Raw genomic sequence first — 13011 nt, 5'->3', positions numbered from 1 at the left:
AGACGGTCTTGTTCTGTAACTGACTCCTCAGGAGGAGACAGTCCTGTTCTGTAGCTGACTACTCAGGAGAAGATTGTCCTGTTCCGTAGCTGACTACTCAGGAGGAGACGGTCCTGTTCTGTAGCTGACTCTTCAGGAGGAGACGGTCCTGTTCTACAACTGAATCTTCAGGAGGAGACGGTCCTGTTCTACAAATGACTCCTCAGGAGGAGACGGTCCTGTTCTGTAGCTGACTCTTCAGGAGGAGACGGTCCTGTTCTACAACTGAATCTTCAGGAGGAGACGATCCTGTTCTGTAACTGACTCCTCAGGAGGAGACAGTCCTGTTCTGTAGATGACTACTCAGGAGAAGATTGTCCTGTTCTGTAGCTGACTACTCAGGAGGAGACGGTCCTGTTCTGTAGCTGACTACTCAGGAGGAGACGGTCCTGTTCTGTAGCTGACTACTCAGGAGGAGACAATCCTGTTCTGTAGCTGACTCCTCAGGAGGAGACGGTCCTGTTCTGTAACTGACTCCTCAGGAGGAGACAGTCCTGTTCTGTAGATGACTACTCAGGAGAAGATTGTCCTGTTCTGTAGCTGACTACTCAGGAGGAGACGGTCCTGTTCTGTAGCTGACTACTCAGGAGGAGACGGTCCTGTTCTGTAGCTGACTACTCAGGAGGAGACGATCCTGTTCTGTAGCTGACTCCTCAGGAGAAGACGGTCCTGTTCTGTAACTGACTCCTCAGGAGTAGACAGTCCTGTTCTGTAGGTGACTCCTCAGGAGAAGATTGTCCTGTTCTGTAGCTGACTACTCAGGAGGAGACGGTCCTGTTCTGTAGCTGACTACTCAGGAGGAGACAATCCTGTTCTGTAGCTGACTCCTCAGGAGAAGACGGTCCTGTTCTGTAACTGACTCCTCAGGAGGAGACGGTCCTGTTCTGTAGCTGACTACTCAGGAAGAGACAGTCCTGTTCTGTAACTGACTCCTCAGGAGCAGACGGTCCTGTTCTGTAACTGACTCCTCAGGAGGAGACAGTCCTGTTCTGTAGCTGACTACTCAGGAAGAGACAGTCCTGTTCTGTAACTGACTCCTCAGGAGCAGACGGTCCTGTTCTGAAGCTGACTCCTCAGGAGGAGACAGTCCTGTTCTGTAGCTGACTACTCAGGAAGAGACGGTCCTGTTCTGTAACTGACTCCTCAGGAGCAGACAGTCCTGTTCTGAAGCTGACTCCTCAGGAGGAGACAGTCCTGTTCTGTAGGTGACTCCTCAGGAGAAGATTGTCCTGTTCTGTAGCTGACTTCTCAGGAGGAGACAGTCCTGTTCTGTAGATGACTACTCAGGAGAAGATTGTCCTGTTCTGTAGCTGACTACTCAGGAGGAGACGGTCCTGTTCTGTAGCTGACTACTCAGGAGGAGACGGTCCTGTTCTGTAGCTGACTACTCAGGAGGAGACGATCCTGTTCTGTAACTGACTCCTCAGGAGGAGACAGTCCTGTTCTGTAGCTGACTCCTCAGGAGAAGATTGTCCTGTTCTGTAGCTGACTACTCAGGAGGAGACGGTCCTGTTCTGTAGCTGACTACTCAGGAGGAGACAATCCTGTTCTGTAGCTGACTCCTCAGGAGGAGACGGTCCTGTTCTGTAACTGACTCCTCAGGAGGAGACAGTCCTGTTCTGTAGATGACTACTCAGGAGAAGATTGTCCTGTTCTGTAGCTGACTACTCAGGAGGAGACGGTCCTGTTCTGTAGCTGACTACTCAGGAGGAGACGGTCCTGTTCTGTAGCTGACTACTCAGGAGGAGACGATCCTGTTCTGTAGCTGACTCCTCAGGAGAAGACGGTCCTGTTCTGTAACTGACTCCTCAGGAGGAGACAGTCCTGTTCTGTAGGTGACTACTCAGGAGGAGATGATCCTGTTCTGTAGCTGACTCCTCAGGAGAAGACGGTCCTGGAGACGGTCCTGTTCTGTAGCTGACTACTCAGGAGGAGACAATCCTGTTCTGTAGCTGACTCCTCAGGAGAAGACGGTCCTGTTCTGTAACTGACTCCTCAGGAGGAGACGGTCCTGTTCTGTAGCTGACTACTCAGGAAGAGACAGCCCTGTTCTGTAACTGACTCCTCAGGAGCAGACGGTCCTGTTCTGTAACTGACTCCTCAGGAGGAGACAGTCCTGTTCTGTAGCTGACTACTCAGGAAGAGACAGTCCTGTTCTGTAACTGACTCCTCAGGAGCAGACGGTCTTGTTCTGAAGCTGACTCCTCAGGAGGAGACAGTCCTGTTCTGTAGCTGACTACTCAGGAAGAGACGGTCCTGTTCTGTAACTGACTCCTCAGGAGCAGACAGTCCTGTTCTGAAGCTGACTCCTCAGGAGGAGACAGTCCTGTTCTGTAGCTGACTACTCAGGAGGAGATGGTCCTGTTCTGTAACTGACTCCTCAGGAGAAGACGGTCCTGTTCTGTAACTGACTCCTCAGGAGGGGACTTTCCTGTGCTGTAGCTGACTCCTCAGGAGGAGACGGTCCTGTTCTGTAACTGACTCCTCAGGAGGAGACAGTCCTGTTCTGTAGCTGACTGACAATATGTTATGCAACATATAACTGGAGCAACTCATGTTCATGATCACACTCTGGACCTTATTTTGTCAAATGGTGTTGCTGTAGAAGATGTAAACATAGAAGATGTCTCCTTCTCTGATCACAGCCCTATTGTTTTTAATGTCCATGCTGAAAATTCTGCAGTTATGGAAAAACATCTGGGCTATTACGCTCGCTTTATAAACTCATCTATTCCTCCTCAGTTTAGTGAACTCTATCATGCTAACGCTGTTTAGTGATCTATTTTGAATGCTGTTGAGTCTTCCAATGGGCCTGATGAACTAACTTCTCTTTTCTACACAAATTGTTCTAATATTTTAGATGTTATTGCACCTTTTAAGTTAAAGTCACCCAGGCAGAAATCTTATTATTGGCTCGACGACAATGCTCACTCTCTTAGGTGGGCATGTCGTCAAGCGGAGAGGAAATGGAAACAGGATTCGTTAACTGTGTCTTGTGAGTTTTTCAAAGAATGTTTGTTTAACTTTCAGAAAGCTGCAAAATCAGCTAGGTCTAAGTATTTTTCAGATTTGATTAATACACACTCTCATAGACCTAGAATTCTGTTTTCCACGATTAGTTCAATAGTTAACTCCTCTTTTACCTCGCAGTTATCAGATCTGTCACTGTTTCAAAATGTTTCTTTGAGGGAACTCTGTGATTTGGTCAATAAGATAAAGAAAACTGCCTCTTCACTTGATGTCATTCCTTCTGATATTATTAAGGCCTCTTTTTCTGAAATTGGGACTTCCATTCAGTCATTGATTAACTCGTCTCTGAGTGCTGGGTTAAGCTTTTATTTTTATCAAAACTTTTGAAAAAGTTGTATATTCACAATTGATTTCTCAGGAGAAGACGGTCCTGTTCTGTAACTGACTCCTCAGGAGGAGACAGTCCTGTTCTGTAGCTGAATCCTCAGGAGAAGACGGTCCTGTTCCGTAGCTGACTCCTCAGGAGAAGACGGTCCTGTTCTGTAACTGACTCCTCAGGAGGAGACAGTCCTGTTCTGTAGATGACTACTCAGGAGAAGATTGTCCTGTTCTGTAGCTGACTACTCAGGAGGAGACGGTCCTGTTCTGTAGCTGACTACTCAGGAGGAGACGGTCCTGTTCTGTAGCTGACTCCTCAGGAGAAGATTGTCCTGTTCTGTAGCTGACTACTCAGGAGGAGACGGTCCTGTTCTGTAGCTGACTCCTCAGGAGAAGATTGTCCTGTTCTGTAGCTGACTACTCAGGAGGAGACAATCCTGTTCTGTAGCTGACTCCTCAGGAGGAGACGGTCCTGTTCTGTAACTGACTCCTCAGGAGGAGACAGTCCTGTTCTGTAGATGACTACTCAGGAGAAGATTGTCCTGTTCTGTAGCTGACTACTCAGGAGGAGACGGTCCTGTTCTGTAGCTGACTACTCAGGAGGAGACGGTCCTGTTCTGTAGCTGACTACTCAGGAGGAGACGATCCTGTTCTGTAGCTGACTCCTCAGGAGAAGACGGTCCTGTTCTGTAACTGACTCCTCAGGAGGAGACAGTCCTGTTCTGTAGGTGACCCCTCAGGAGAAGATTGTCCTGTTCTGTAGCTGACTACTCAGGAGGAGACGGTCCTGTTCTGTAGCTGACTACTCAGGAGGAGACAATCCTGTTCTGTAGCTGACTCCTCAGGAGAAGACGGTCCTGTTCTGTAACTGACTCCTCAGGAGGAGACAGTCCTGTTCTGTAGCTGACTCCTCAGGAGGAGACAGTCCTGTTCCGTAGCTGACTCCTCAGGAGCAGACGGTCCTGTTCTGTAACTGACTCTTCAGGAGGAGATGGTCCTGTTCTGTAGCTGACTCCTCAGGAGGAGATGGTCCTGTTCTGTAGCTGACTCTTCAGGAGAAGACAATCCTGTTCCGTACCTGACTCCTCTGGAGGACAAGGTCCTGTTCTGTAGCTGACTCCTCAGGAGGAGACCGTCCTGTTCCGTAGCTGACTCCTCTGGAAGACACTGTCCTGTTCTATAACAGACTCTTCAGGAGGAGATGGTCCTGTTCTGTAGCTGACTCTTCAGGAGGAGACGATCCTGCTCTGTACCTGACTCCTCTGGAGGAGACGGTCTTGTTCTGTAGCTGACTCCTCAAGAGGAGACGGTCCTGTTCCGTAGCTGACTCCTCTGGAAGAGACTGTCCTGTTCTATAACTGACTCTTCAGGAGGAGACGGTCCTGTTCTGTAGCTGACTCCTCTGGAAGAGACTGTCCTGTTCTATAACTGACTCTTCAGGAGGAGACGGTCCTGTTCTGTAGCTGACTCCTCCGGAGGAGACGGTCCTGTTTTACAACTGAATCTTCAGGAGGAGACGGTCCTGTTCTGTAGCTGACTCCTCCGGAGGAGACGGTCCTGTTCCGTAGCTGACTCCTCTGGAAGAGACTGTCCTGTTCTACAACTGAATCTTCAGGAGGAGACGGTCCTGTTCTGTAGCTGACTCCTCAGGAGTAGACGTCCTGTTCTGTAGCTGACTCCTCTGGAGGAGACGGTCCTTTTCCGTAGCTGACTCCTCTGGAAGAGAGTGTCCTGTTCTATAACTGACTCTTCAGGAGGAGACGGTCCTGTTCCGTCGCTGACTCCTTTGGAAGAATCTGTCCTGTTCTACAACTGAATCTTCAGGAAGAGACGGTCCTGTTCTGTAGCTGACTCCTCAGGAGTAGACGTCCTGTTCTGTAGCTGACTCCTCTGGAGGAGACGGTCCTTTTCCGTAGCTGACTCCTCTGGAAGAGAGTGTCCTGTTCTATAACTGACTATTCAGGAAGAGACGGTCCTGTTCTGTGGCTGACTCCTCTGGAAGAGACTGTCCTGTTCTACAACTGAATCTTCAGGAGGAGACGGTCCTGTTCTGTAGCTGACTCTTCAGGAAGAGACGGTCCTGTTCTGTGGCTGACTCCTCTGGAAGAGACTGTCCTGTTCTACAACTGAATCTTCAGGAGGAGATGGTCCTGTTCTGTAACTGACACATCAGGAGGAGACGGTCCTGTTCTGTAGCTGACTACTCAGGAAGAGACAGTCCTGTTTTGTAACTGACTCATCAGGAGGAGACAGTCCTGTTCTGTAGCTGACTACTCAGGAAGAGACGGTCCTGTTCTGTAACTGACTCCTCAGGAGCAGACGGTCCTGTTCTGAAGCTGACTCCTCAGGAGGAGACAGTCCTGTTCTGTAGCTGACTACTCAGGAGGAGATGGTCCTGTTCTGTAACTGACCCCTCTGGAAGAGACTGTCCTGTTCTATAACAGACTCTTCAGGAGGAGACAGTCCTGTTCTGTAGCTGACTCTTCAGGAGGAGACGATCCTGCTCTGTACCTGACTCCTCTGGAGGAGATGGTCTTGTTCTGTAGCTGACTCCTCAAGAGGAGACGGTCCTGTTCCGTAGCTGACTCCTCTGGAAGAGACTGTCCTGTTCTATAACTGACTCTTCAGGAGGAGACGGTCCTGTTCTGTAGCTGACTCCTCTGGAAGAGACTGTCCTGTTCTATAACTGACTCTTCAGGAGGAGACGGTCCTGTTCTGTAGCTTACTCCTCAGGAGTAGACGTCCTGTTCTGTAGCTGACTCCTCTGGAAGAGAGTGTCCTGTTCTATAACTGACTCTTCAGGAGGAGACGGTCCTGTTCTGTAGCTGACTCCTCAGGAGTAGACGTCCTGTTCTGTAGCTGACTCCTCTGGAAGAGAGTGTCCTGTTCTATAACTGACTCTTCAGGAGGAGACGGTCCTGTTCTGTAGCTGACTCCTCTGGAAGAGACTGTCCTGTTCTATAACTGACTCTTCAGGAGGAGACGGTCCTGTTCTGTAGCTGACTCCTCAGGAGTTGACGTCCTGTTCTGTAGTTGACTCCTCTGGAAGAGAGTGTCCTGTTCTATAACTGACTCTTCAGGAGGAGACGGTCCTGTTCCGTAGCTGACTCCTCTGAAAGAAACTGTCCGGTTCTACAACTGAATCTTCAGGAGGAGACGGTCCTGTTCTGTAGCTGACTCCTCCGGAGGAGACGGTCCTGTTCCGTAGCTGACTCCTCTGGAAGAAACTGTCCTGTTCTACAACTGACTCTTCAGGAGGAGACGGTCCTGTTCTGTAGCTGACTCCTCAGGAGTAGACGTCCTGTTCTTTAGCTGACTCCTCTGGAAGAGAGTGTCCTGTTCTATAACTGACTCTTCAGGAGGAGACGGTCCTGTTCTGTAGCTGACTCCTCAGGAGTAGACGTCCTGTTCTGTAGCTGACTCCTCTGGAAGAGAGTGTCCTGTTCTATAACTGACTCTTCAGGAGGAGACGGTCCTGTTCTGTAGCTGACTCCTCCGGAGGAGACGGTCTTGTTCCGTAGCTGACTCCTCTGGAAGAAACTGTCCTGTTCTACATCTGAATCTTCAGGAAGAGACGGTCCTGTTCTGTAGCTGACTCCTCTGGAGGAGACGGTCCTTTTCCGTAGCTGACTCCTCTGGAAGAGAGTGTCCTGTTCTATAACTGACTCTTCAGGAGGAGATGGTCCTGTTCTATAACTGACTATTCAGGAAGAGACGGTCCTGTTCTGTGGCTGACGCCTCTGGAAGAGACTGTCCTGTTCTGTAGCTGACTCCACAGGAGGTGACTGTAGTGTTCAGTAACTGACGGTCCTGCGCTGTAGCTGACTCCTCTGGAGGAGACGGTCCTTTTCCGTAGCTGACTCCTCTGGAAGAGAGTGTCCTGTTCTATAACTGACTCTTCAGGAGGAGATGGTCCTGTTCTATAACTGACTATTCAGGAAGAGACGGTCCTGTTCTGTGGCTGACGCCTCTGGAAGAGACTGTCCTGTTCTGTAGCTGACTCCACAGGAGGTGACTGTCCTGTTCAGTAACTGACGGTCCTGCGCTGTAGCTGACTCCTCAGGAGTAGACGTCCTGTTCTGTAGCTGACTCCTCAGGAGGAGATGGTCCTGTGCTGTCGCCGACTCTTCAGGAGCAAACGGTGCTGTTCCGTAGCTGACTCCTCAGGATATTATTCTAATATTCTTCTGCTAGGTGAGTTTAATATACATGTGTGCTGTCAGTCTAAACCTGGAGTCTAAATGGAGTTTCTCAGTCTCATTGAATAATTTAATATTGTTCAGTGGGTGAAAGATTCTACACCTGGGTCAATGACATGGCGTGTCAATTCTGGTGTCCAAAGCATATTCATAATATAAAAAATGTATACATTTTTAAATGCATTGCATTAAATGACTCAGCTTTCCCCTCTTTAATAACTCATGTGAGAATTCATTATAAATAATTAATCAATAAAGAACTATTGAGCTCAAAAGTCTCAAAATGTAATTCCGGGTAACTGTCCCGGCTTAAAATCTGAATACAAAAATACAATAAAAATGTAAAATTAAAATTAAATTTATGCATTTAGCAGATGCTTTTATCCAAAGCGACTTACAGTGCATTCAGGCTATCAATTTTTACACATCATGTGTTCCCGGGGAATCGAACCCCCAACCTTGCGCTTGCTTGCTTGCTAGTGCAGTGCTCTACCAGTTGAGCAACAGGAACACTAAATATTTTTAATTTAAAAAACAAAAATACAAATATTTAAAATCTACTTGGGCATAATTATATTGATGTTTTAAACGATACCTGCAAATATGGTTATAATACTAAGCTTAATTAAATTTTAATGAGAGAAAGACTTTTGTCCCGAAATTGTGATTTCTGTAATGTCATTCCTGGATAACAGACACCAATGACCATTTTAGACCATAATGCATTGTGGTATGTCATGTGACATAATATTGTATCAAAAAGAAGACCCTGAAGGAGCACCAGAACATAGGTTAGGAAGCCTCTCTTAAAATGTTGATATTTTGACCTTTTCGGTCACTGATGCACTTTGTAGCAATATCATGTGTCCTTTTGGATAACATTGATAAACTATTTATATATATATATATATATATATATATATATATATATATATATATATATATATATATATATATATATATATATAAACTATTTATTAAAAAACGATCTATTTGATCTAAAAGATTACCTTAAAGCGATGATGGCTAAGTTGTAGTTTTCCATAGGTGGTTAAATTAGTGCCTGATTATAAAGAAAAATATTTACTTTGTCATTCCTGGATAACAACATGTCATTCTTGGATAACAAAAAACCTCTGTTAGCCAGGACATGTCATCCATAATCCAGAATGACATAGGCATAACAATCTAGTTTTTAATTAACATTTGTAAACTTTTAGGTATAGTTATTATAGTTATATTAACATTAAAATTATTTACATAATTGTATGTTTTTTGCCGTATTTTTGCTGTCATTCATCTTGATTTCAATGATTCACATTCAATTATCATTGAATTTAACTTTTGTTATGTTAATGGTCAAATCATGAATAGTGTAATCATTTTTATTAATATATCCACATTTGGTAATACTTTATAATAACTATATGTTATTAATCATTAGTTAAGCATCATTAAACAGTTAATTCATTTTATAAAGCATTACTAAACATTAATAAGAATTTTATAAATGCAGCTATAAATGCTTAATGCTTGATTTATAAGCCAATCTATAAGTATGAAATTAAAGTATGAAAATGCAATTATTAAACACATTATAGATATGCTTTTAAATCAAGAATAAAGCATTTATAGGTGCATTTATAAACTGCTTATTAATGTCTATCAATGCTTTATAAATGATGAATTAACTGTTTACTAATGTTTAACTAATGATTAATAGCATGCCGTTATTATTATAGTGTTACCCATTTTAAAACTTTTGTATGGCTTCTGGTGTTTTAAGGTCAGTTCTGTTCTTCCAGATGCCTCTGTCTAATAAAGAGTGGCAGAGATGGTTCAGAGCCAGGATGCAGAAGCTAGAGCTGAGTATCTTGCAAAAAGAGAGCAAGGTATTATGGTGATGATTCAGTGGAATAATAATGTGTCAGTAACAAGCAAACTTGAAATATAAATTGAAATAGGTTTACACTCATTTGCAATAAGCCTAAATGTTTTAGCTGTGTAATGTGTTATTAAACATTATACCCTATAAACCTGGCCATTGTTTATGAAGAATTATAATTTTACAGATTTACTGTAATATTTTGAAAATATGATTATAATGAAATTGGTGTGATTACAACCTGCATCTAATACTCATTATTATTATTATTGTGTGTAGCTACTACAAATCAAAAAATATTGCAGAATGTCATTCCGTCTAACAGTATGTCATACCGGCTAATAATGACATGGGCAATTCATTTAACCCATATTTGTGTATTAGATTACACAATTCAGTTTTTTGTTGAGTTAATGATATAATAAGTCTTATTTATTTTATTGGAAAACATTTTTGAACATTTTACAGTTTTTTTTTTTTATTTGGTTCTGAATTTTGAGTTAACAGCAGCCAAAAATGAGCCTGTGTCTATATGAAATCCCAAACTGATTATATTAATTGTGATTAAAATGTAGTTTTCCAAGCAATAATTCTTTGTTGAGCTCCAAATATAGAGATCAGCACATTTGTATATGCCAACAATGGTAGAAATGTAATTAATTTAAAAATTCATTACGTTACCCAGGAATGACATTTTCATGGGGAAAAGATCTGATTCACCAAAAAAATGGTTAATTAAATTATTGAAATGTGTAAATATCATTGCATTACATACATAACACTCTAATAAGTATAGAAAGTCCTAAAACTTAAATTGTTTTGCCAGTTTTTTTTTTTTATATTTTAAATCCTTATCCGTCATTCACCCACATACTCACAGACATTCTTTGAACTTGGTTCTTTCTCATGGTTTTTCTATCAGAATCAGAATCAGAATCAGAATGAGCTTTATTGCCAGGTATGTTTACACATACGAGGAATTTGTTTTCGTGACAGAAGCTCCGCAGTACAACAGAATGACAGCGACAGAACATAAAACACATAATAAAAGAATAAAAAATACAAATAAGTAGACAGTGAATGACAATATACAAATGACAATTGTAGGCAGGTATATTACAAAATGCAGTTATGTATGTACATGTGTATTATGTGCAAAATATAAGTGTATACTAAGTATGTGTGTTAGATAAATAAAGTGTGTGTGTATATAAATATAAAGTGTAGTGTGTTCGCCGTTATTATCACCTGTTCATAAGATGGATTGCCTGAGGGAAGAAACTGGTCCTGTGTCTGGTCGTTCTAGTGCTCAGTGCTCTGTAGCGTCGACCAGATGGCAACAGTTCAGAGAGGGAGTGTGCTGGATGTGAGGGGTCCAGAGTGATTTTAACAGCCCTTTTTCTCACTCTGGATAAGTTCTGTTCTTGAATAGAAGGGAGGGTTGTACCGATGATTCGCTCAGCAGTCCGGACTACTCTCTGTAGTCTTCTGAGGTCAGATTTAGAAGCTGAGCTGAACCAGACAGTTACTGAAGTGCAGAGGATGGATTCAATGATGGTGGAGTAGAACTGTTTCAGCAGCTCCTGTGGCAGGTTAAACTTCCTCAGCTGGCGGAGGAAGTACAACCTCTGCTGGGCCTTTTTCACAATGGAGTCAATGTGAATGTCCCACTTCAGGTCCTGAGAGATGGTGGTGCCCAGGAACCTGAATGACTCCACTGCAGTCACAGGGCTGTTCATGATGGTGAGTGGGGGGAGTGCAGGGGGGTTTCTCCTGAAGTCCACGATCATCTCCACTGTTTTGAGCGTGTTAAGCTCCAGGTTGTTGAGACTGCACCAGACAGCCAGCTCTTTTACCTCCTGTCTGTAAGCAGACTCGTCACCGTCCTGAATGAGGCCGATGAGTGTGGTGTCATCTGCAAACTTCAGGAGCTTGACAGAGGGGTCCTTAGATGTGCAATCATTAGTGTACAGGGAGAAGAGCAGTGGGGAGAGAACACAGCCCTGGGGAGCTCCGGTGCTGATTGTACGGGTGCTGGATGTGTATTTTCCCAGCCTCACTAGCTGCTGCCTGTCTGTCAGGAAGCTGTTGATCCACTGACAGATGGAGGTGGGCACGGAGAGCTGATTTAGTTTGGGCAGGAGGAGGTTTGGGATGATCGTGTTGAAGGCCGAGCTGAAGTCCACAAACAGGATCCTCACATAAGTCCCCGGTCTGTCTAGGTGTTGCAGAACATAATGCAGTCTGATGTTTACTGCATCGTCCACAGACCTGTTTGCTCTGTAGGCAAACTGAAGAGGATCCAGCAAGGGCCCAGTGATGTCCTTCAGGTGGCCCAGCACCAGTTTCTCAAATGACTTCATGACTACAGACGTTAGAGCCACAGGCCTGTAGTCATTTAGTCCTGTAATTTTGGGTTTCTTAGGGATGGGGATGGGGATTTTTTCCTTTTCTGCTTCCAGAAGACCTGGCGCACCGCATCCTCGCTGATCTGAATTGCAGGTGCCCCACCCGAGAGGGGGGTTGCAGGAGGTGAGAATGGTGAGAGTGCTTGATTGGAGAGGTGTTCAGGATGGGTTGCAGGAGTTGTGAAGGGTGTGAATGGTTGTGTGGGGAGGCGTTCAGGGCAGGTGATGGGTGTTCTTTCAAACCTGCAGTAAAACTCGTTCAGATCGTCTGCCAGTCGTTGATTCTCTACAGTGCTGGGGGTGGTGTCTTGTAATTGGTGATGTTCTTTAGACTTTTCCACACTGATGCTGAATCGTTGGAAGTGAACTGAGTCCTTATTTTTCCAGAATAATTCCTCTTTGCCACTTTGATCTCCTTTTCCAGTGTGTATTTAGCCTGTTTATACAAGACATTGTCCCCCTTCACGTAAGCATCTTCTTTGGCCTGACGGAGCTGTCTGAGTTTTGCAGTGAACCACGGTTTGTCATTATTGTAAATTAGTTGAGTCTTTGTAGGAATACACATATCCTCACAGAAACTGATATATGATGTTACGGTCTCTGTGAGTTCATCCAGATCGGTGGCAGCAGCTTCAAAAACACTCCAATCAGTGAGGTCAAAACAAGATTGTAAATCCTGCTCTGCTTCATTAGTCCATCTTTTTACAGTCCTTGATACAGGTTTAGCTGATTTTAGTTTCTGCCTGTAGGACGGTATAAGATGAACCAGAAGGTGATCAGAACGTCCCAAAGCTGCTGGTGGAACAGAGTGAAATGCATCCTTTATTGTGGTGTAACAGTGATCCCAATATATTACTGTCTCTTGTGGGACATGTAACATGCTGTCTGTATTTTGGCAGTTCATGGGAGAGATTGGCTTTATTAAAGTCCCCGAGAATGATTAAAAACAGAGTCCGGGTGTTGTTGTTCTGTCTGTGTGATCTGATCGGTGAGTTTCTGTAAAGCCAGGCTATTTTCTATTCTATTACTGATACTCAGGTTTTTGATACTTTGCTCTCAGATCATATGCCTGTATTATTTTCGATGCCTTTTACTCAGCTAAGTTCAAGTATTACTCCTACTGTACTCTTTA

This window comes from Carassius auratus, unplaced genomic scaffold, assembly GCF_003368295.1.
Source record: "Carassius auratus strain Wakin unplaced genomic scaffold, ASM336829v1 scaf_tig00020494, whole genome shotgun sequence".
Lineage (NCBI taxonomy): Eukaryota > Metazoa > Chordata > Actinopteri > Cypriniformes > Cyprinidae > Carassius > Carassius auratus.
This window is presented reverse-complemented; position numbering follows the sequence as displayed.